We start from the raw sequence: 24,207 nt of genomic DNA on the forward strand, positions 1-24,207 counted from the left end.
TTGCCCTGAGAAGCCAAGCTCTGGAGAAAGGCATCTCTTCCAAGTCAATGGCACCAGGTTTAGATGGTGTTTATGGGTCTCTGAGCTTCCTCCACCATCCAGACCCTGTGCTGCCTCGGATTGTCCTCCCAAACCATCTCGTTCTTGCTCTGCATTATTTAGTTTACACATTTCACTCCATGGAGACAGGGTCACACATATCATGACAGGCTGATGAGAGGTGGCAGCACTACCAGCCCTCTCCTTTTTGTGGTGGACACCAAAGCACTTCTGAAGGCAGCCACCAAGCCCATGGGGACAGCAGACAACCCCTGGGTTGTATCCTTCTTATCCTCCTCAGCTATGGCTATTGTCACTTTAACAGCAGAAGGTGCTCCTTGAAATAGCCCCTCCAGGGATGTCCCTTTTCCAGCAGCATGGGACAGAGATGCTGCATGTAGGTGAGAGGTGTCCCTCAGGACTATAAACAATACAGAGATCCTGGGAGAAACATGACTGAGTGTTAGCCAGGATAATTAAAAGCCATGGAGCAAGTGAAGGGAGATGGGAAAATAGGCTGCTCCTAGGTGGGATGTGGCAAGGTCTGGCAATATTATCAAGACACCCCAGCATGTCATGCTCCTGGCTTCTCCCATTAAGCCCAGGTCCTGCAGAGATGATTTCCCCTAAAACCCTCTTCTGGTAAACTCCTCAGCTCCAGCAAAAAGCCACAGCAGAGCTCCATGGGTGCCACAGGACAAGTGCTCTGCAAAAGCAACGTGTCCACAAAGCTCTAGGGACAAAGGTGGGTACTTCCAAGCTGCAAGTTTTGGATGCATGGCTACAGCATGGCCTGATCCTGCACCCTCTCTTGCTCCCCTGCACCCTCTCCTACCCTCCTGGACCCAGCCATCCTCAGCAACAGGGACAAAACCCTTTGGTTCTGCCGCCCTTGCGCAAAACCCCAGAGCTGTGCCAAGAGTTGTCCCCCACCCGTGGGAGCTCGCAGAGCCAACAAAGGTGGTTTTCTTTCAAATAAAAGATCAAAGGGCATGAAATGCTGAAAGTCACAGCTGTTCTTGCTGCAGGGACATAAATGTCTCCACTTGCTCTGCAAAGCTTGCCTTGTGTGTAAAGCACTGCCTCATGTCTTCAGCTTAATTTGCACCTTGTCCACATGGGAGATGGGGGACTAAACTGGAAGGAGGGAGGATCAAGCATCACTTTGGAGGAAGGAGATTAAGCCAGTGCAAAGCTCAGATTGCTCAGGGTCTGCAAACCAGAATCACAGAACTGTAGAATCATTCAGGTTGGAAAGGCTCTCCAAGCTCATCAAGCCCATCCTTCTATCAAGTACCATCCTGCCCACCAAACCATATTCCCGAGAACCGTGTCTACCCATTTTTGAACACTTTAGGGATGGTTTGCACCACTTCCCTGAGTAGCCCATTCTAGTGCTGAGTAACTCCTTCAGTGAAGAAACTTCCTGATATCCAGCCTGAACCTCCCCTGGTGCAACTTGAGGCCTTTTCCCAACTACAGAACTTTTCCCAAATTCAGAACTTTTCCAACTAACAGAACTCAAAGCCCCTTGGAAATGCACCTTGCAGCTGGGCTCAGATAGACATGAAAAGGTGAGGATGTGGCCGTGGCTCTTTCTACAGCTCAGGAATTGGTGGCCAGGGAGACCTTGTTGCAGGTTTTCAATGTATTAAAGGGAGGTTGAAAAAAGGAGATGGAAAAAGACTTTTACACAGGCCTGTAGTGATAGTACAAAAAGCAACAGCTTTAAACTGAAAGAAGGCCGGTTCATCTTGAGCATTAGGAGGAAATTTGTTATGATGGTAGTGGTGACACACTGAAGTAAGTTGTCCCCAGAAGCTGTGGCTGCTCCATCCCTGGAAGTGTTCAAGGCCAGGCTGGATGAGGCCTTGAGGAACCTGGTTGCAATGGAAGGTGTGTCCCTGCCCATGGCAGCACGGTTGAAACTAGATAATCTTTAAAGGTCCTTTCCATCCCAAGCCATTGCATGATTCTCTGAGTGCCTGATGGCCAGGGTGGTTGGGTGTCACCATGATCCTTCCCCTGGGTCCTCCACATCAGCTCCCACCCAGCTTCCCACTTGCTTCTTCATCAAGTGGGGTTCAAACTGGATTCAAGTTTAACCAAGGAATTAAAAAAGCCTTGCTCGAACAGGATGCTCTGAGAATTAGGTAAATGGGGTGAAAAATCCTTTGGGCTGGAGCTCTACAATGCTGCAGCTTGGGACATGGTCTTGGACTGCAAAAATGAGCTCCCCATTTACCATCAAGACTGTTCCTTTCTGGACTGCACACTAGAAGCAGAGAGCAGCTGCTGCAGCCCCAGATGAACACATTTTAAATCACATCCTCACTTGTCACACAGAGATGCTCTAGCATGCCAAGGCTGCTCCCAGCCACTGTTGGAGGCAAAACCAGCTAAAAAAAGATGGCAAACTATACAGATCCTGGCGCTTCTTGAACTTAAATGAACTGTCTTTCGATACAGAAGATGAACAGTCATCCAATCCTGTTCCTGTCATTCACAGGAAGGATTTCCAGCAGTGGCTTTGTAAAAGCCAGTAAACTCCCTGGTATCTCAGGAAGGGAAATTGTAATGATTTGCATGAGCAAGAAGCTTGTGTCAGAGCCACTGAGGGATGATGATACTTGGTGCTCTTCCCATCCTGTGAGGGAAAGCAAGGAGAAGGTCATGCAGCACAGCCAGCTGGCTTTGATGGACCGCACCCAGGTGATTTTGGAGATCACCGAAGGAGATGGATCCTCAGGGGAATGGCAGGATGAGGAAGAAATCCATTCTGTCTAGAGTGGAAACACCACAACAAGAGGGGATGTCCCCTCCCATGGAATGGTGCACCCAGGAAAAGCAAATTCAACAGCGGGATGTCACAACCTCAAAGCACCTTTCCAGATTGATACCGCTCTTGGGACAATGTGGAGGTGAAGTGGTCATCACCAAGTGGTTTTGGGGCTGGAGGAACCTGTAGTCAAGCATCACTTCTCCCCAAAATGCCAAAAGGGTGGAAGGAAAGCATCTGACTGTTCAGGAAATGCCCAGGAAAGCTTACTCATGAGCATGCTTTGCCTTTGACTTTCTTTCATCTAGATCTTTGCATAAATCTGGTGCTGCCTTTAGGGAAATGCAAATTCCCCGGAGAAAAGGGAGTGTTTGAAGGTGCTGGCTGCTCTGAACGCGCCAGGCAAGGAAGCGACGCTTTTATCACCTGAAAATTAAATAAAGGCTGAGATGTGAAGCCTCCCCACCCTGGCTAAGCAGGAAAACTTCCTCAGCTCCTACGGCCGGATCCAGCAGGGATGGGACAGGCAGGATGCAGTGTTTCATCCGTGCTCTGCACATCCTCCCCAGCCCCAGGGGTGAGCTTTAATGGCCTGGAGACACGCAAGCTGCTCTGGCTCCGCTTGGTTTCCCGGCTCTGCTTGGCTCCCTGGCTCCCGGATGGTTTCTGAGGCATTTTGACACCCCGGCGTGGGTGGCATTTCCCAGCCACCCTTGCTGCGCTGGAGCAGGCTCTAATCAAGCTGAAAGCAAATGAGCTTCCCTGGGTAAAAAAAGCTGCAAGACCAAATTCATCATTTATGATGAAGCCGACTGATGATAGTAAATGTTTCTGGGGATGTACACGCACATGCTCTGCCTCTCAGCAGGGAAAAAGGGAAAGGAGGTGAATGAAAAAGCAAGACCAGTAACAAGCTGTTTGGGTTTAATATAGGCTTTGAGATCCATCCAGAGTGGTCCCTGTCCCTCTGCTCCCAGGGGCACATAAGAGGGTTTCAGCCTGGGGAGGAGGCAGACAGACATTCCCTATTCTGTTGGCCATGGGTGTATTTTGAGAGGGTTTTTCTCCATCTCTTTTTCATGCTACTTCCTAAAGAGCCAGGCTTCTGCAAACAGAAGACAAAACATTGACGAATATCTATGGAGACTTTGCAGAAGTCTCCCAGTGCTGACTTAAGGCTCAATTAATTCCTGCATTGTAAACTCCTTTGGTACAGAGAAAAGGCAAAATGAGGGCATTCCTATTAATATATCAACTATCCTAGAAGAAAAACCCTACAGGCACAGATGTGTACGGAGTACTCTAGCAGCCAGCACAAAGGTTGTTTTGCTACTTCACAAATAATTTAAATTTGGCATTGCACGTGAAAACCAACAGCAAAACCAGCCTGGCATGGTCTGGACCACAGTGGGACACAGGGAGAAGAGAAAAGGGACACTGAAGATGTTCCCTCCAGCCACAGGACAGGGGGCTCATCAGCTCCAGTGCAAAGCCAGCAGGTGCTGGTTTGTCTCAGTTCTACCAGCACAAGGCCATCTTGGCAAAGGCACCATGGAGTTGATCTTGACTTGGGGGAGTTAAAAAGTAAATAAAAAAGTTTATTTTCAGCTTGATCCGTTCCCAGCTCATCGCTCTACAAACAGGCAGCTGTACTGGCAGGACACTGTGGGCAGCACTGGGACAGGCAGCCAAGGGTTGCTAAATGAGCACTGTAATTCAATGCTGAGGCATGGGGTGAAACTCTGCTGTGCGTTCCCACATGGGAATTTCTCTGGCATTTTCTTTTATCAGCTGGTCGATAAAACATCCCCATCCTGTTTCCAGATCTCCTGTAAGCGTCATTTGTCAGGCAGATGGAGCACATCCTCTCTGCTGTCATTAGCACGTCCTGGATTGGCATTTACTAGAAATGCAACAGAGGGACTTCCCTCAAGCTCCACCAGACAGTGGCACCTGAAAGACTGTGGGGACCTCAGCAAGGGACTTGCCCCACAAGGTTTGGAAATGCCAACCACTCTCTCCCATATAGCTCAGACCCTGTCTGAGCCTCACAAGCTGGCAGGACTGTGGTGATCTGCATCTGCAGGGGTGCACCCATCACCTAACTCAGGCACAGAGGAACACCCGCCCCAAATCTGCTCCCAGATGACTGGCATAGTGTAGGAATAGGAGCTTTTAGTTAACACTAAGGATCAACTCTGAGCTCAGCCATTTCTCCAGCACAGCTGCAGGCAGGAGCATCATTGTGGCATCACCAAAGCTGGTGACAACATCCCCAACTCCTCACCAGGAGCACATCCCAGCCACCCTTTCAGATTGAGCCACAGCACCAAGGATGAGGAAGATTCACAACATCCAGGACCCGTAGTGCATCCTCTGATGCCAGGGAGTGATAAAACCCTGGTCTTCAACCTGTCCACTTCAATAAAGCAAACAACAGCTCCATGAAATCTCCCCTAACTTTAGACGATACAAATTTTAGCCCAGCTGCCTGCATGACGCCTCTGCTGCATTTTTATGCCTAGCTTCAGGCAGATATTCTGATTTTTGTAATGCCTGAAGACAGCTGTGGGGAATACACAGCCATTCTTAAAGCAATGATAAAAATAAATCAGTGTTTTAAAGGGAAACAGAGGGGGGGAAATAGCCTTGTTCTGATTTGCTGACAAAAACCACCAAAGTGAGACACTCCTATTCTGACCCCCATCTCTGGGCCATGAAATCACAAAGCTGGACCAAGGGCTGCCCCACTTATCCACAGTTTACTGCCACTCTGTTCTTGTTATCTTGGGGGAATGGAGTAAGGTTACATGGCTGTCCTCTGCAAAAGCTTTTTGCACATTTGCTGTCATTCAGATGTGTCTAAAAATTTTTTTTTATTTTTTTTTTTATTTTTTTTATTTCCATTTTTTGAAGTGATTTATAATGCCTGTACATTTTAGCAGAGAGCACTAAATGGATGGAGGATGCTCAAGAGCAGCTCTGGGATACACAGAAAGTATCTCCATGTCACATTAACCCAGCCTTGCACAATACGAGAATTCAAGACTAACTTTGTCTCCAAACCACGCCTTTTTCAATGAGTTCATTTTCAGGAAGCTGTCCCATCCACTAACCTCAAAAAATGTCTCTGGCTCACATCCATTAAACCAGATAAATGAGAGTTTGTAAGTTCGTAACTCAAACTGAAATCAGAAAGTTTTGTCTTTTGTTTTCTAAAGCTGATTCACAGCCAGGCTGACCCAAAATGTGGGCTTGCTTCAGGATTTTTGTCATTTCAGGGTTCATTTGCAGTTTAAAGTGATGCTCTCCTCCTGCCTTAAGTCTCCTGTGCTCTCATCCCAGCTCAGCGCTGACACAGCTTCTCTCTGCACTCCCCAAAGCCTGCGTGGACACTTTTTGAACCTGATCAAGTGAAATGCTCCTGGATTTGCCTCTTTGCCAGAAATTCAGAGGGACAGCAAGCAAGGATTTTGGTCCTAGGGCTGCCCGAGCAATCATCCCTGATGCTTATCACTGGCAGAGAGCACCACCTTGGACTCATTTTTATCTCTAGAAAGACATTTGAGTTTTTCCAAAGTGAGCTTTTCCCCCCTCTCTGCTGCACCAGTACAAGAATTGTGAGCTTCCTTATTCCACTGAACCCAGCTGTATTTCTGGTCTGAAGAGTCAACAAGAGGAGCAGCCAGCATTTTGGCTCCCTTGGAAACTCTGCAGTCCAAGAAAATCAGACGAAACATTTGAATGTGCTCAAGCTTGTTCATCCACAGTCTGATTTCAGAGGGACCTGACCCTGCGGCCGGGCCGGCCGACGCTGCACTGACAGCAATATTTCTGGGTCCTGTGTGGAATACTCCTGCAACAGTCCTGCTGCCAAATCTTGCAAAAGTTCCCAGGCTGAGGAGCTGAATGTGAGGAGCATCCACTGCAGGGTTCATGTGAGTTGCTGAAACATCTGAGCTTCCTGGGGAAGGGTCAGAAGTGGGGAAGGACATGCATCATGTTGACTACAACTCAATAAAAGCAACAAAATACCTAGAGAGCACTGTCTGACATCTCACATCGACTGTCACAGGAGGGCTGAGGTTGGAAGGGACCACCTCCAACCTCCCCAAGGGGTGAAGCATTGCTATGGGCATCTCACCACTGATGCCTTGGCACCCTCATGGACATCCTGCAGATCACATTGTCACTGCAGTCACACATTACTGCCATGCCTTGATTGATGGCTGAGATTCCTGGTCCTGGCTACTTGAACTGTGCACCTGTGAGGAGATGTAGCATCTAAAGCACATTTCTGGAGTTAAAGGATATGATTTCCTCCTTTTGCCCTTCCCAAGGTCACTGAAGGACTTAGAGCTGCATGGAGACACAGATCTCCCTTCCCAAATGCTCTCTCTTAGCTCCACAAACTCTTTCACTAGGGTCCTTCAGAGACAGGAAATGCTCCCTCAACCCCGAAATGTGGTAGTCACTCTGGATCCACCAGAGGCTCATCCACAAAGCCCATCCAAGGCATGGTGCCCGTCCCTGGCCCAGGATGAGGCATCTGGCTGAGCCGGCAAGGTGGAAAGTTCAAGTGGCTGCTGTTTATTTGGCTTTGCAGAGAGCAGTCGCCCAGGCTGAACGTGGGCCAAGCACCTTCCCATGTCAGGAAGTGCTGCTGGAGTCTTTAAATAACCAGCAGTGGTCAGGGCTTTGGTTTACAGCTTTTCTGGATCGAAAACCATCCCTCAACTCTGAGTCTTCTCCAGCTCTCTCCTAGGTGTAAATGTCAACATTTGTCTCATTACCTGCTATGGACTTCATGTTCATATCCACCAGCCCCACGTGGAAGCTTGACAGAAGCAGAAAAAGTTCTCCAAGCACAGGCATAAAAACACATGTGGGCTTCTTAGGCCTCGGGAAAGATGAATTTTATGTCCCACAGTCAAAGCTTCCCTTAGCTTTTGTGTAAATTTATAGTTCCCTGGGGTTCTCCTCACCCTCCTCATCCTGCTTTAAGGTCCACACACATCTCCTCACACTCCATCACTGAACTGCACCACCAGAAGTGATCCTCACCTTCCTGCAGCCTGACTGGTGCTTTACCAATTCAGAGGATTAAAATCAAGAATGAAATCCTTCCTCCAGGGCTAGTAGGAAATGCCAAGATCCCTCCACAAAGGCTTTTCTCAAGTATTTCTTGGGGTACTTAAAGTCAGAAATCTTGCCAAGAACCTGGGTAGAATGGGTCACCCAGCAAATCCTGCTTTACTGATGGAAAGTTCCCAAAAGCTGTTTCACAGGGAAGCCTGGCTACTTTGGGATTTTGGCTTGCCAAGACTCTGGGGAACATAAATGATTTTTTTTTTTTACCTATAGCTGTCATTAACATATTAACCTAAAATGATGGCTGGTGAGAGGAAGCTCTGTAAATAAGCAAAATAACATTTTACAGTTGGAAAACAAGACCTTGTCCTGACCTCCTCTCTTGGGCATATTCACTGGCACAGAGCAAACCAGTATTTTATTTTAAACTGTGCTTGTAGAAAGTTAAAAAAAGGCTGCTTCCTTAACACTTAAGTCAGGTAAGGACACAGCAGGCCAATTTGCCATATAAATAAGCCTGCTCTTGTATACATATGTGTTTTAAAATAAGCTTATGAAATGTAAACACATGGGCTTTAACAAAAAATAATTCAGCCTCGCTGAAACCATTTAAGTGGGACTGACCCAGGCTTCAGAGATCTGCACAGGGCATGATAACTTTGACCCAAAAAACACTTCGAGACAAATAAAACACTCTAATAAACATGCAAAAAGGAGCAAAATTCAGTATTTTTTGAAGGATCATCCCTAGAGCTGCATTTCTGTCTTGGCTACAGGAAGAAGAGACTGGGGGGTAGGGGGGGAAGAGTTTCTTCCAACCCATGTGAGCAGGTTCCATACTGTCCACTTTCTTTGTATCACTGAGATGGGAAATTTTTCTATTTGTCCCTGGCCTGTATGCCCCAGGAGTGGAGCCAACCACCAAGAAACTTGGGCTTTAAAAATAAAACACAGCCTTGGCTTCAGAGGGGCAGGTGCAAGGGGAAAAACTACTTTTAACCCTCATTCTGCAAGAGGGGAATGCTGGGACCCCTCTTGTGGTACTTGTCTGAGTTTAGAAGATTTATTTGGAGTCAATGAAGGCATCTGACTGGTGGTTAATCCTGGTGCTGGGCACTGGGGCTGGGGAAGTGGACATCAAAGCATTCCTACATCTGCTGGGGAAATGGGAGAGGCGGCAAACAGGGCTCTGCCTCCTCCCTGCGTGGCTGCTGGGGTGACAGGCAGCACAGACCTGAGCTTGGGGCTCTTCAGGACCCAGAAAAGCTGTCTAGATGTCTGAGAAACCCCCAGGTGGATCTTCCCACTCAATTTGCTCAGTTTCCATCCTGCTGCAAACACAAACAGGAGGAGGTGCTCCAGCCCTCTGATAATTTTTGTGGTCTCCTCTGGACCAGGTCTGACAGGTCCATGTCTTTCTTGTGCTGAGCACCAGGCTTGAGCAAAGTTCTCCAGGTGGGGTCTCACAAGGGCACGTTCTATAATTCTGTGAAGATGAGTTCTCAGCAAGCTCACGAGCTCAGTGGCTGGTCTCTAGATCCATCCATCCTGGGATCCATGGTGGAAGCTTTTCCTACCACTGACAGAGGATGGTTCAAACCTCTCGTGAGCTGGTTCGGCAGCAATCCAAGGGTTAGCATCTGGCCTGGAGATGAAGAGCACATTAAGGATTTAGCAGGACCTGACAGCTCATAAAGGGTGGCTAAGGTAACTTTGTCAAAGGCTGGCATTCAGGACTTCTAGAGCCAAGGAGCCAAACAGCCTCAGGCAAGCTGTCTCAGGGGAGTTTTGGGTACACTGCATAAATCTCCAACCTTATTAAAGCTCCAAAGACCACAGAATCCAGCTCCTGACCTTCTCTGGAGCAGAAAATGACAAAACATTTCCTGTTATTTATAGCAGCTGGAGAGCCTGATGGGAAAACCCCACTTGTGAAACGTGGGCTGCTTGCCACAGCTGCTCTCAGGGAACGGTCAAGCTGCTCTGAACTCCAGCCTGGATGGACCATTTCATCCCTGGGACCACTTCAGCCTGGGCAAGACCACGTCCAGAAGCTGAGCAAGAAGAACAGGCAGATGGATCTTGTTCCCTTTGGCTCTTCTAGGTATTTTTTGCATGGCCCAACTTGAATTAGACAAGGCTGAGCATCCCAGAGAGGTGGCTTCACCTGTGGGCTACAAGGCACGTGGCCACTCTTGAGGAGCTCAGTTAACCTGTATGAGGCTCCACCTGGATGTGGCTGACCTCACCTAGGAGGCAACTGTTAGCTTTTTAGAGAAACTGAGGAAAAGGCATAGCCCCTTTGCCCACCTCCACTAGGTGCCACCCCCTCCTCAAAGCATGGCAGGACAGGCACTGGCATGTTTATCTGCTGGCAGTTGGAATTCCACCACTCTGGCACTCATGGAAGGTGTTTTCCAGCACATTCAGTCATGCAGGTGCAGAAATCCTCACAGCCCAAGGCAAGTTCTTCCTGCACCAGGACAGGCTTTGCTGCTGGGAGCCTCCCAGCACTGGCCCCGCTGGAGAGGAGCATTTGCTGTCATGCTGTCGAGGAGGATTCCCAAAGCTTCTGTCTTGGGCCGGTGCCAGCGCGGGTGTTCTGCTCACTCCCAGGCCTAGAGAAGCAAGCTGTTTGTCATGCAGGACCGTGAGATGCTGTGAAGGAACTTGCCAGCCACGGGAGGAGCAGCTGGCTCTGGAGCTGCCATGATGGTGGCTGAAAGGCTGAGGTGGCATCAGGGACATGCACTGACCGCTGCCTTGCCACAGTCAAAAATAAGCCACTGGGCTGAGGGTAGGGTGACAGTGAGTGTCATCAGTGTCAATGCAGCAGTGAACAGCTGCTGGGATTTAGGACCACACTGGGAACAGTACAGGTCACACTTTGGAATTTCACCTTCATCATAAAGCTTCTGCTCCTGTCCAGGTAATGATGCCTTGTGTAAGATTCAGCTTGAGAGCAGACACCTGAATTTAGGGACCCAGGAGCCTCATTAGAGTCATCACAAAAATCACAGAATGGCTTGGATTGGAAAGGAACTTCAAATGTTGTCCAGCCCAACAATATTTAGTCCTGAAATGAGCAAAGGGATCTTCCAGTAGATCAGGAGACCGTTTCAGTCACCTGGTCCCAGGCTTCTTGACAGGGTCCTCCTGTCCTTCTCTGCTACAGCTCTGCTGTTGGTGAATCTGTGTGGCCCCATGGCCAGTGTGGGAGACTGAGACTCTGACACATCTTATCCTCAACAACAAAACCCCAAACCAGAGCCATAGCCAAGGCCTAGGTGCATCTCCAAAGAGCCCAGACAGATCTTCTCCCAGGGAGATCTCGGCCCTGGCGATGGACAAGTTCCTTCTAAACAGCCCCAGGCAGTTTGCCTGCAAGTTCAATTAATAACACTGTATTTTGTCAACAGTCGGGTCAGCAGCAATTCATAGACTTCATGCTGGTTAACCTTTTCCCACCAAACAAGCCCAGGGATATTTTGACTCTCTGCCCTTGAGAAGTTTATTTGTGTAGGATCCATCCACTTACCAGCTTCCGGCAATGAAAAGACACACAAGGAGCGTAACTGCTTTCTAATAGTTGGGGAAAGACTTGATGGCTGTGGCCAGGGCTCCCCAGCACCAGCAGCAGAAAAGCAGAGCACTTGCCAAAGCCACCTGAGAGAGTCCAAGAGGCTTGTAATTAGCCTGGGAGAGAAATCAGAATAAGTGCAACAGCCCAACCATTGCCCCCAGATGCAACAAGATCTTCTGCAGAGAACCAGGAGGTGTTCTACTTTCTGGAGGCAAAATGTGTGGACTGGGATTGTAGAATATTGAAAGAAGACTCATCAGAGAAAGCCATCCCTGCTTTCAGCCTTGTCCATACGCCATCACCCAGGAGATGACTCAACACCAAACCACTTCAAGCTTCCCCAGAGCTTTTCACTGCCACTTCTCATCTGAGGCTCACAGGATTTTGAAGCAAAAGTGGATGAGTGGGATCAAGGAAAAGTGCTACCTCAGCCTTGGCCTGGTGAAGATTTTATCCCTCTTAGAAGAAGAAGGACCAAGGAGAAAGATTTCTCACCTTCCTCCTAAGATGTGTGGGATGCATCTCTCAGCCCAGGATCAGAGGCTGCTGCAGCTCACAGGTTGTTTCAGCTCCAGGTAGCCCAGAAACCTTCACCGTGATTCAAAAGGATTGGCCAACAGGGATTTAACTTGAGACTCCCTCACTGCCTGGGCTCTCCTGGCAAATGATTAACAGATGCTGCACTGGCTGTCAAGCTCTTCACCCAGACAGAACAGCATCTGGCAGGCCCATTACTGCCTTGTGTGGTGGGTGTGCCCTGGAGAGCCTGGAGATTTATTGCCCAGATATAAAGTGACTGAGCTCTGTCCCAGGAGCACTTCGAGGGAAAAGCAGAATTTCTCCATAAAATAGCCTGCTTATCACAATTTCAATTATTTGCACATGAAGGGGAGGCCAGGAGGACAAAGACACCCCAGGGTGATATGGGGAGGTGACACAGTGCTGGCTCCATTGGGTGCTGCCAGCTGGAGGAGACTGTCTGGTTCAGTGAAGGAATGGCCATCCCAGAAAGGGGCAGGGAAAGCTGTGCCTTTTAACAGCAGTTGGGATATTTTCTTCAGCACATTCCTCTCCCTCCAGTAGTCTTGTGGGAGCCTGGAAAGACGGGTTGTGAAATGTAATTTTTCCCTGCCAGAAGCTCTGTGGGGATGCCAGGAGCCAGAGCAGCCCTGCATGGAAGCAGGACCAGTGTCCATCATGCTCCAAACACGAGACACCAATAAATAAACTGGGAGGTGAGGAGAAAGCCTTTCCCACCATACACTTCTTCCCTGGCCTGGCTAGTCCCTGCATCAGGATGGACTCAGAATGTCTCAGACTGAGGCAAAAGATAGGGGTGTGCTCATTGAGATGCAATATTTACCTCTTGAGATCTGGGTGAGGTCATGCATTTGCATCTCTTTGGGCTGTATCTGCTTAGGGATAGAGAGTAAAATCCTTTAGGTTTCAGACTAAAGTTACTCCAGTTTGGAGCAGTAACTGGTGGCTACTCCAGGCCACAAGGGTCCTTATGTGCCTGAAATCTCAGTGCATCCCTTGGATGAGCACAACATTGGGCTGTATCTGGCAGCAGGCTGAGAGGACTCTGGTCACAGACACGTGCTGGGCTGAGCCATGCACGCCATGGTGTGCCTGTGTGACGTGCTTTCATCTATCTCTGCTTTCAATTAAAGCCACTAATGATTTTAGCAAGAAAAGACTGAACCAAGTGCATCCCTGGAAAGCTCACTAAGGCTGGCCAGATGTGCTGCTCCTGGCAGGTGCCACAGTGGTTGTGAGTGTGCAGGTAGCTTTTCAGGGGGAAAGTATGAAAAAAAAAAAAAAAAGTAAAATGAAAAAAAATGTTATGGGTCACTGCCATCAATACAGATCTTCCAGACTCAGAAAAACTGAATGGAGCCAGTCCTGGATGATTTGTGGTCTGGGCTTGGGTGAGGCCCCAGGGCTGTAATGGTTTTATTTAGGGCATGCAATAACCTTTGGCTCCTATTGTGTTTGGGTTTGCCAGAAAGGCAGTTGGTCTGGCTGGATTAAAGCTGGCGGTAATTACATGCCAATGCCTCCTCTGTAGCAAGGAAGGGCAAAACCGAAAAAGAAAACCACTTGTGCATCCCCCTATTCCCCACTTCATGTGGGGACACCCCTTAACCTCCCACAAGCAGAAATCCAGCTCATGCCCAGCATTAATGCTATGGAAAGTGATTGACACGCAATTCAAAAAGGAGGAGAGATATGGGAATACTCCTGGTGTCAAAATGCATTTCATAAGCAACCAGACTCATCCCGTGAAGGACAACCTCTGCCTCGCCCAGCCACCGACCCACCCAGCAGCCTTCCAGCCTTCCCTGCTTTCCCCAGTAAATGTGCCAAACACAAACCAGATGCTCCAAAATGCCTGCTTGAAGACATTCCCTTTCATCTGGTAATTGCTGCTTCCGAGGGGAAAAGATCTTAAGCGGTCCTCAAACCCTCTTGAATAACCCAAACACCTATTTTTGTCCCTTTAGGGCTTCTGAGCATCTTTGGCTTTGGAATCTAAGCCACCCTTGCTGCTCCTTATCCCCTCTTCCTGACAGCTGATGGCCAGTCCCAGCCTCCTTGGCAACATCTGCATCCTTAGTACTGATTTACTGTCACCCACTTGCCATCAGCCACGTGCAATCCAATCCCACTGCGTGGGGTGCCCTGATGCCACTGAGATGGGCACTACTGCTCCCCCAGCATCACATGGGCATGGTGCAGGAAGGTCAGGCTGGGGGGTGCAAAAACGAGGTACAGAAGGCAAAACTAAGATGTTATTTGCAGTAATGGCAGTGACAACAGCTCCATGTAAAACTGCAGTGGGAGGAAATCCACAACCCCCAAACCTGACCTACACAAGCCTAAACTTAAATGAGGTACATCTGCACTGAGGATTTTCTCTTGTTCTCTTGTGTCACTGCATTTCTAACTTTGACAAATAAACAGCGAGTCCTCAAACCTCAGGCTCTTTATTGCTTGTGGTTCCTACCCCTTTGTTTCTAAGAAATTAGTAATAGGAGAAGGTTGCAAAACACACACTGACCTCTCCTTTAAATACAGTGAGAAATCAAATAATCAGGGAGAGAGGAACAAGGAAGATCAACTGCAGGCAGAAAATGCCCAGCTGTACCCACTCTGAGTGCTGGAGGCTGTGGATGCTGATTTAGGCAGCGAGAAAACACGATGCACAAAGCAAACCCAGCCATGAGCGCAGGATGTGATGCGTTCCTGTGCTGGAGCTGCAGCTGTGAAGGAGCCCACAGGCTGCTCAGAAAAGATTCAGGAGGGGAAGTTCATGCCCAATGTGATGTGCTAAACAACCATGGCCTGGAGGAGAGGAGCTGGGGCTCAAAAATCACTTAATGTGGAAAGATGTGAAGGGGTCTGCTGGTTTCCTCCTGGTATCTGCTGCTGGTGCTCAGTGCCCCATCAGCATCGCTCTCCCTGACAGTGGAGATGAGCATTAGTGGGAATTGTGTTACACCAGCCCAGCAGCTTCACTGGAAACCAGGAGATGAGAATAATCCTGCTAATAACCGCAGAGGCCAGCTCCTTCTCAATGATGCCAATTTACACATGGTTTAATGAGGGCACAGAATGATGGAAGGACACTGCAGGGGAATATAAAATCCTGCCTCAAATGGACACATGCTGGTGCAGTTTAGATTAGGCAGAATGAAAAAAGGAAAAAGAGGTTCTTAACTAAAGGGAAACTTGGAGGAAATAAGGAGCTGGTGAGTGATGGCACCCGAAGCATTCTTCCTTCCATCAAAGGTACCAGTCAAGTTCTACCTGCCAAGAAGAAGGCAGAGGTCTAAATTGGGATGGATAAGCCAGCATCTTAGCATCACCAGGAATAAGCACAGAGCTCCCAAAGAAAGCACATAAAAGGCAAAACCCATGGCAAAGATGCCAGTAAAAGTGTGGTGAAAAATTATCATCCTGGGCAGAAAGCAAACACCTTGCAGCTCTTCCCATAACATCCTGGATGGTTCAACACGTCCAAAAGCAGACCAGTGGTAAGGAGCCATGTGTGTATTTTGACCTGGTGAACTTTGACATTTCAAATCCACTTCAGCCTTTGAGCAAAGTGCCTGGCACAACTGTGCATGGGAAATATCTGCTCCACAACACCAGGGCTGAGATTAGCACAGGCAGCAACACGAGCCCTGGCACTACCAGAAAGGAGAGGGAAAGGTGCTACTGAAGGCTGCACTAGGAAAAAAAAGCTCATCTTCTGCCAAAATGGCATTTGCATTGCAAAAGAGAAGTGTGCTAATGAAATTAGATAATGGTTTCAAATCAAAGAGCCTTTGTCAGTGGTGAGGATGGTCGGGGTTGTCCTTCTGCAGACCATCCCCAATGAGGATGCCAAAAGGAGGCATGGTGGATTTTCCTTTTCAATGGGTGAGCTGCAAATTAAGTCACTGAGGCTGTCTCCACCACAGGAATGAGGAAGCCTAGATGCCCTTACACCCCCTCCAGCCATGCTCCACCAGAAGCTCTGGGGTTATTTAGGTTGGCAGACCCATGGCACTTGGTAAAGCCTGCCAGAGGATAAATACCAGAGCAGGGAAAGGAGCCATCCAAGCTAAAAGCCACTGCGGGTACAAGAAGAACAAGGCCAAATGGGTACGAGTCATCCACAAATAAATTTAAACTGGAAACAAGAGCAGTTTGTATCCGTGCGAGCAGCAAGGCTCTGGCAACAGCTTTCCCAGAGGACTTGCCAGGGTCAAACAGCTCATTAGTTTTAAGAAGGAAGCTGGCAAGGGGTTTGTGTCACGGCTGCTTGTAGGGGTGGGGAGGGAGGGGGGAGACCAGCCAAAAACTGGTGGTTGCCCTGGGGCTGCCTTAGCAGGACACGGGTCTGCAGTCACAGCCCACAGCCCACCTGTGCAGGTGGGATCTGCAGGGATGCAGCCGCATCCGCTCGCTCTCGGAGAGAGAGGGAAGCTACACGGCAAGGAAAATAAAAACACACAGCTCCGTTTTTCCAGCTGACAGGAATTTAAACACCGGCTGGGAATTGGGCTCAGGGCCCTGTGTGAAATTCAGCTTGGCTTGTCTTGAGACAGCAGCTCTACTCCCTGAGCACCCTACGAGCATTTTGGTAATAGCAGGGGGAATCAGACCTACTTGTCAAGCGTGTTGCTATTTGTGCAAATGCTCTGTACCAGAGGGAAGCTTGAAGAACAAGTCCCCTTTTTATAGTGCGTTGGATGCTGGCAGTGAGCCTGCAAATTAGAAGGAATTCAGAGAGGAGCAACAACAACAACAACAAAAAAGCCTAAGGGGCTGGAGGGATTAGCTTGGGAGGGGGAAAAAAAGAAAAAAAAAGAAAAAAAAAGAGCTAAGTGTGTGGTCCAGTAGATGTGACTTTGGGCTGGGACTGTACCCAGTGTTGTCCCATCCACAGCAAACCTCCCTGTACCATGTACAGGTTTACCTACCTGTCCTTAAGGGGAGAGCTGTGTTTTCTGCCACCTCAGAAGACAGCTCTGTCACGTTCACACAGAAAAAAAAAAAAAAATTTAAAAATTACATATATGATAGATAGAAAGTTCAGTAAGAAGCTGTCAGAATAAAGGTCAGCCCATGAACGAAATCGATTTGAGCTGAGAGCAGCTTAGCCATGGCAATGAAGGATATGTGGGGAAGAACCCCCTGCTGCAATGTTTTTTCTAAGGTGGTTTTACCCCACATAAACTCAGTTCACCCCCAAATGCACTGAACCAGTCAGAGAGGTGTGATATCCCCAACTAGATGTAGTTTTCTATCAGCATCCTTATTTTTTGGGGCACTGAGAGGGGCAGGAGTGACCTGGATCATGGGTTTAATCACCAGCCTTCAGCCTGGCTGCACTTGCACTGGTGCCAGGGCCCTGGAGAGAGGACTTGGGCAAGAGCCCAGCACTGTGTCTGCAGGGAAGAGCTTGGCTGTCCCCAGCTCGGGGTACTCAGCTTCACGGGGACATTCCCGTGACCAAAAAGTTGCACCAGTCGGGATGCAGTAACACATCACCCTGGGGAGCACCAGCACAGGGACATCCAGAGCCTTTCAGGGATGAGACCAACTTTCCAGTTTGTTGACCAAACCTCCCCCTTTTAGTGCCTGTCACACAAGCATGAATGAAGCTGTAATTTGCCGTGACAGGATGCAGGAGAGGAGGGGACACAGAGGCTGGGACAAGCCTTCCCTTAAATGCCCCCTAACGCCACCTTAAAAAATAATGAACTGGGGGCAGTGGAGGTTACTGGTTTGGTATGAGAATTTTCATGAGCATGAGAAAAAGAAAGACCACATTGCTCTGAAGTTTTTTGTTTTGTTTTGTTTTTTTTAAGCAACCTTCAGGGGCTCTGGGAGAGCAAAGCTTGCTGCAAAGTTTGTTTTCTGTTGTGCCCATGTTACCAAGCAGAGCTGGCTATGGAATGTGCAGCGAGGAGCACCCGGCTGTGCTGTACCCCTGGGTAAGCACTGGTGACCAGGTAGGATGGCACAGTGAGGGTCACTGAGCCTTGGGCATTGCCTCCAGCCCAGGACACTGCCCAGCCACCCATCTTCCCAGTTTAGCACAACTCTGCCTCCAGCAGTGCCTCATTTCCAACAGTTGTGTTGCACATGCAGCTAATAAACATCATCTAGACATCAAAAAAGTGTTTTTTAGATGTTAAGATAATCAGGGCAATTGCCCTGGCGCCTTTCCTCAGCGTGCCAGGGTGCAGTGCGGTAGCCGGCAGCTCCCAAACCCTTCCCCAGAAAAGTTCAAACCCTCAAATACTTGGAATTGCTCTTTGAGGGAATTTATTTTAAAGCCGCTTTAACGGCAGCTGGGAATTACCAGGGAGGCACTTTGCTCTGCTATTTCCCAGCTGCTGACCCCGTTTGCATGAAGGGGGCCCCGGGCAGCCACCCAGCTGGGACACTTGGGGACATGTGCCGAGCCAGCACCGCCTGGAGTTGCACCCGAAATTGCCCCTTTCCCAGCTCGCAGCAAAAGCAGAGAGGGGCTGTTGTGCATGGCAGGAGTGAGAAAAATTGACTCCCACATCCAGCAGTGAGGGCGTGAGCTGGGATGTGGTAGGGTCATCTCTTAAGACCCTGTTCCATGAGGGCTGAAAATTGCACTCAACCATGTTGTTTCTTCCCCAGAGCAAAAGCAGAACTGGGAGGCTGTGAGCCTCCCAAAAACCACATCAACATTCGAACATGTTGGTGGCATGTTGTTTCTTAAGCAGCATTTTAGTGTTAAAAAGAAAAGGGTTATTGAGCAAAATCAGTGACAGCAAGTCAGCAGCTAAATGTCATCAGGCCTGTGAGCAACAGGTCCTGATGAAAGGCAGGAAAATGTCACCACCAGAGCTGTGGTTGTTCCTCCTGCAAACCCTCCATGTCTCCATTTACCCGATAAGGCTACAGAGCCCTTCTCTCCTCCACACCAGAGGCATACCATGGCCACCCCAACTGACTCAAACCCTGGGGATGAGCTGGGAGCCTTGGAATAGGTGCAGGTGACTGGGTTTGGTCTGGTGGCAGACAGAAGCAACTCCAAGCCCAACAACTGCCAGATGTGAACCCACCTGCAACCACCAAGTCACCAAAGTGAAAGGGCCCCCAAAGCCACAGGCAAGGGTTGGCCTGATAGGCATCAGCCCCCTGCAGCACTCGTGGCTTTCTTCTCCCTGCTGTCACACATGAAAAACATTTGTGGAAAAACACAGCAGAATGAAGAGGGTTTGAGTGGCAAGTTGGAGAAAGAGCTGGGGGAAGAAATCAACTTGGCAAGGAAGGAGGAGTTGAAGGACACAAGTGTTCTCATTTTGGTTCAGAACTCCCTAGGGTGCCGCGTAGACCGTTTATTGACCAGCTTGCCTGCCCTCCATGAGCTCGCCTTGCAAACTGTGGCAGGAAGGAGGCTATTCCTGGTCAAGGCATGTACAACAGCAACACTTTCTTAACTCTATAATCAACCAGTGACACGCAAAACACACAGACAAGGACTTTCCTGGAGAGGGCTCTGGATCTGCAGTTACTGCACTTGCAGTGTCACCACAAAAAGCCATCAGGTGTTCTCATGAAATGCTTCAGTAGTCCCCAAAAAAGAGGAAAAAAGGACTTAAATCTAGCCAGGCAGATACAATCTCCTTAAAAAAATCAAGGTGCACCCTTGACTCCAGCAATGCAGCAGAGACAGAGGACTGAGTTGCCTCTCTCAGTATTAGAAGGAAAATAATAATTGTCATGATAAAAAAAATGTGATGCAGCCAGGTCAGGTTCATTAAGGGTGAAAGGCAATGGTTTGACTCCAAACCCAGCTGTTCTCCCCAGCATTGATATGATCTTCCCAGCACAAGTCTGTGCGGGACTTCGTCATCCCCCCTGTTCCTTGCAACATGATAACGCAGCACATCGCCCCCAGCTCACGAGTTAAACATCTTATTAACTGCAGTGACGTAAAAGAGGAAATCTCCGAGAACTATCACAGAGATGAGAGGAAACACATTTACCATCAATAGGCAACGATACTGCTGCAGAGAGATCTGCACATAAAACAGCACCCAGCTCCTCCTTCCCCTCCCTCCTCTAATCACTCCATGTCATGGGAAACTAAACCTGACATCCAAACAGCCCCGATACGAGACACGCACTGTAAAAATATTTTTAAGATTGAAAAACAACAAAAAAACTTGCCTTCCAGGAAACCATTTGGATACAAACCCCGCGCAGCTGCAGCCACCCTCGGTGCTGTATTCATCCCTCCTGCTTCGGCTTAGAAATCAGGCAGGGTGGGGAAGGGGAAAGGAAATGAAAAAAAAAAAAGAGAAAAGAAGAAGTGATATTGCAGCTGATGAGCTGCGAGAGGCTGTTGGCAAAGTGGTCCAGCAATCATCTGAAATTCAGACGGTCACGTGTGGGTTCTGTCTGCAGCTCCCGCACAGCCCGGGCTCAGCACTTCACCCAAGTGCACACGCAGCAATTCCCTGCTCTGAGCATTCCCTCCCCACTCCCACATGCTTCCCAGCCCGTGCCCCATCCCAACCGTACCCAGCAGGTTTTGGCACTGCAAGGTGACCCAGCTGCTCTGGCCACAAAGGTGGATTTCTGCCATGCAAACAGGGCACGCTGAAAAGCATCACTAAGCTGCAAAACCACCCTCCCTTGGAGCTTCTCCACCTAAATCCCAGCCCTGCAGGCAGTGCTGTCTTCTCCACCAGGATGTGCCAGTGGCCATCACCCCACTGCATCATCTGGGGCTGGTGGGGGGTCCCATTGGCCTGGAGGAGTGCCCAGAACATGCTGTACCCACTCCCGAGGCCAGCCTGTCCCTGGGCAACCCTGGGCATGTCCAAAACCAGCCCCCAAGCTCCCCAAGCTGCTGTGGTTGCGTCAGAGAGCAGTGGGTGAGCCCAGACACCTCTGGGGTGAGGTGGCAGCCAGCTTCTTTCTTTCTTCCCTTTAATTTTCATCTGGGACATTGCTTTAGAGCCAAGGGATGCTTCAGGCTCCATCCCACACTGCCATGCAGAGCAGCAGCTCCTGGGAGCTCACCAGGACCAAGCAATCACCAAAGGTCCCTCTGCAAAAGGCCATGATGTGGCTGCAGAGATCCAGCCCCACTGTCCCATTCCCAGAAATCTTCAGGAGAACTAAAATGATTTTTTTTTTTCTCTGCTTGCACCCATTCTTCACATAAATTTGCAAGAGGAATCAGGAGACTGAATGTTCCACACCGCCTCGGCTTCACCGCCCGGCTGGAGATGCATCGCATGGCACTAAAGTCAAGCAGATACAGTGGGACTAAAAAAAGAGCATGGTTGCTTTTTTTTTTTTTCTTTTAAAGCCGGATTGCCTTTCACGGTGACTATATTTATAGGTAGAGCTGTTGAAATTTTAAGGGCTCCTTGCCACAGGAATCCGGTCGTGTCTCGTGTTCACAAAGTGGTGTAACTTGGCAAAAATGAACATTTAATAGGCCAATGGGTGCTGCTTCCTTTCCTTAATTTTGGGTTAAATCAGAAAGAGAAAAGGACAAGATGTAAAATTAGCCATGCAGGCTGCTGCCACGTGCCACAGTCTGTATTTTCCAGATTAGGAATGTAATGAACACCGGACTTCACACCCGCCCCTAGACCAGCACTTTCCTTTTCTGTCAATGACCAAAAAACCCCAGCTTTCACAGGTGTTTATTTTTGCTTTCAGTTTGGCTATCTGTGACACAGAAAAAGCCTCCTCTGCACTTTGTTTTATGGTTGAAAAACCCCATCAGGGTTCAGCTGTAGAGTGGTAAAACTTGCTCTCCCCATCCAAAGCTGCCTGGGAACACCACCCGCCAACACGCCACAGCACACGATGCCCAGAATCCACGCAGTCTCAGCCCAAAAGTTGGCAGTTTTCTTACACAACAGCATGCTACGCTGCTAAACCCCTTTTTTATTTTAATTTAAGCTATAAAAGCGTGTTACACCCTGTCCAAAGACGCTACCACCCCACTGAGCACATCTGGATGCTAAACTTTGATTCCCTATGACAATGTGTGTCTATTTAAGACAAAACCCAAACCATAATTAAAGTTATTGATAGGACACAATGTTTACTGTTCACTATTTTAACATCAAGTGCTGCTGGATTTCAAGCCACTGATTTCCATGGCTTGCAAGGGATGATGAAGCTGGAAACATGCCTTAATGCTGGGGTTTTTGATGTTTCTCTAGGCACTTCTGCTGTCAAATCAAAGAAATGCACTTAACAGGCCAATCACAGTGGATGGTTCTCACCCAGGATTGCCTTGACTGGAAGCCTTTGAGCTATCAAGGCACACATAAAAATAAAATAGCTGTAACAAAAGCTTTTTGCTTCTGCAAGCAGCCCTCTCCCTAAGCAGAGCCAACAGGGTGATGCCTCATCATGTCAAAGGCACACACCTTTGACACAAGTTAACCAAAGTTAAAGTTTTAGTATTCCCAAAAGGAACAAATTTCAGGTTGGAGCACTTACCAGAGGTTAAAAGTCTCTTCACTTGCCCAACTGTCAAATTTGCAGGCATCTGAGATCCCAGAAAGTGGCTGGGTCAGGGGATTGTGCTGCATCAGCCCCTGCCAGCCAGCATCTGGGTGGTTAACTCTGAAGCCAACTGACAACAAACTGTTAATACTGGTGCAGAACATTGGTGAGCCCACAAGGCCCTCAGCTTTAAATCCACTTGCAGAATTTTAAACATCCGCTATCAGAAATGATGTGACAAAAAAAAAAAAAAAAAGAAAAAGAAAAAGAAAAAAAAAAGGAGTGATTCTTATAACAGTGGAGTTTAAATCCAGCTCACAACCTGGTAGGGAGATTTACGACATTTTGTATACAAACAAGCCACTAGCCCCATTTATCCACATTGCTCTTTTTCCAGTGCTGCCAATAAACATACAACTTCATTAAGGCTCAGTGTTTTTGCTGATTGTCCTCTGGCAAGAAAGACGTACATAAACCCAACCCAGCAGCTCCAGACACTAGGTTGCCCATTTACATTTGAGTTCTTTGACCAGAAAGATGAAGCTGTAACCAAATGAACTGGAGAAACTGGCAGCAGCACAAACTTGACAGATTCCAGCTAATTGCTTGGATTAGTAATTCCAGGCGCATGCAAAAATCCACTTTACCTACGGCAGAGAAAGGCATGGCACGGGCTGTCCTCCTACTATGTGACCTGCCTGCCCAGGGAATGGCAGCTACTGGCATTCCCAAGCCCCCACGCCATAGCAAGGCTAGGAATGGCTTGTTAGCCTAACAAGACAGGCTCAAATACGGAATCATCCAGGTTGGAAAAGACCTCCAAGATCACCAAGTGCAACCATTCATGAATGCACCACCACCATGTTCACCACTGAACCATGTCACCATGTGCCATGGCCACGTTTTCTGAACACTTCCAGAGATGGTAATTCCACCACCTCCCTCGGCAGCCTGCTCCAAACACGACCCAGGAGAGGCCATCCCTGCCGCAGCTACCGACGCAGGTTAGCCTCATTCGCTTGACGAAGAGGGAAACATCCTTAGGGATGGCGAGACCGGACAGCCTGGAACACGGTGCTTCCCCCCTTGGGCCCCTTGTGACACCGATCGCTGCGTCCGGCCCCGGACGGGGGTGGAGAGGCCCTGCGGAGCCCTGACAGTGCCCACGCTGGGTCCCACCCACGGAGCGCGGCGGCATGGGCTCCGCCGGGATGCTCCGTGTCCGCACCATGGGGTGGGGGACTGCGGCATCGCGCGTGGGCTCCCAGCGGGGCTACGGCGGGGAGGAAGCACCGACGCACACCGGGGCTGTAACTCCCCTCCCTTAACTTTGGGTTCAATCTGAAGGTGAATCGCCTCGCTGGGGATCGGGGTGGGGGGGTGGGGGGGCACGCACGCTGCTGCCCCCCCACCACAGCTCCAGGATGGCTACAGCGGAGCCATTACCCCGCTCAGGGCGGACATCGCACCACGCAGCCTCCTCCGCACGCCGCGGTGGCCCCGCAGCCGGCGGCGCACGGACCCCTCCCGCCCGCATTGTTGCGCGGGCGGACCCACGTGCGGCCACCGCCGCCGCTTCCCTTCGCCCTCCCGCCTCCGCGCCCGCACACTGACCTGCGCGCCGGCTCCGCTCGGCTCGGCTCCTCTGAGCTGCGCTCGCCCCGCGCCCGGCTCCGCTCGCCGCCCGGCCGGC

General features: G+C 49.3%; 1 protein-coding gene across 1 annotated transcript in view; it reads right to left on the reverse strand.

Moving 5' to 3' along the window:
* Nucleotides 1-24,207, reverse strand: part of PTP4A3 (protein tyrosine phosphatase 4A3) — a 42,331-nt gene extending 18,124 nt beyond the window's left edge. The window contains exon 1 of the mRNA XM_015618691.1: nt 24,129-24,207. The gene's annotated coding sequence lies outside the window, so the exon portion shown is untranslated. The remainder of the gene's footprint in view (nt 1-24,128) is intronic.

The sequence above is a fragment of the Parus major genome, chromosome 2, assembly GCF_001522545.3.
Source record: "Parus major isolate Abel chromosome 2, Parus_major1.1, whole genome shotgun sequence".
Lineage (NCBI taxonomy): Eukaryota > Metazoa > Chordata > Aves > Passeriformes > Paridae > Parus > Parus major.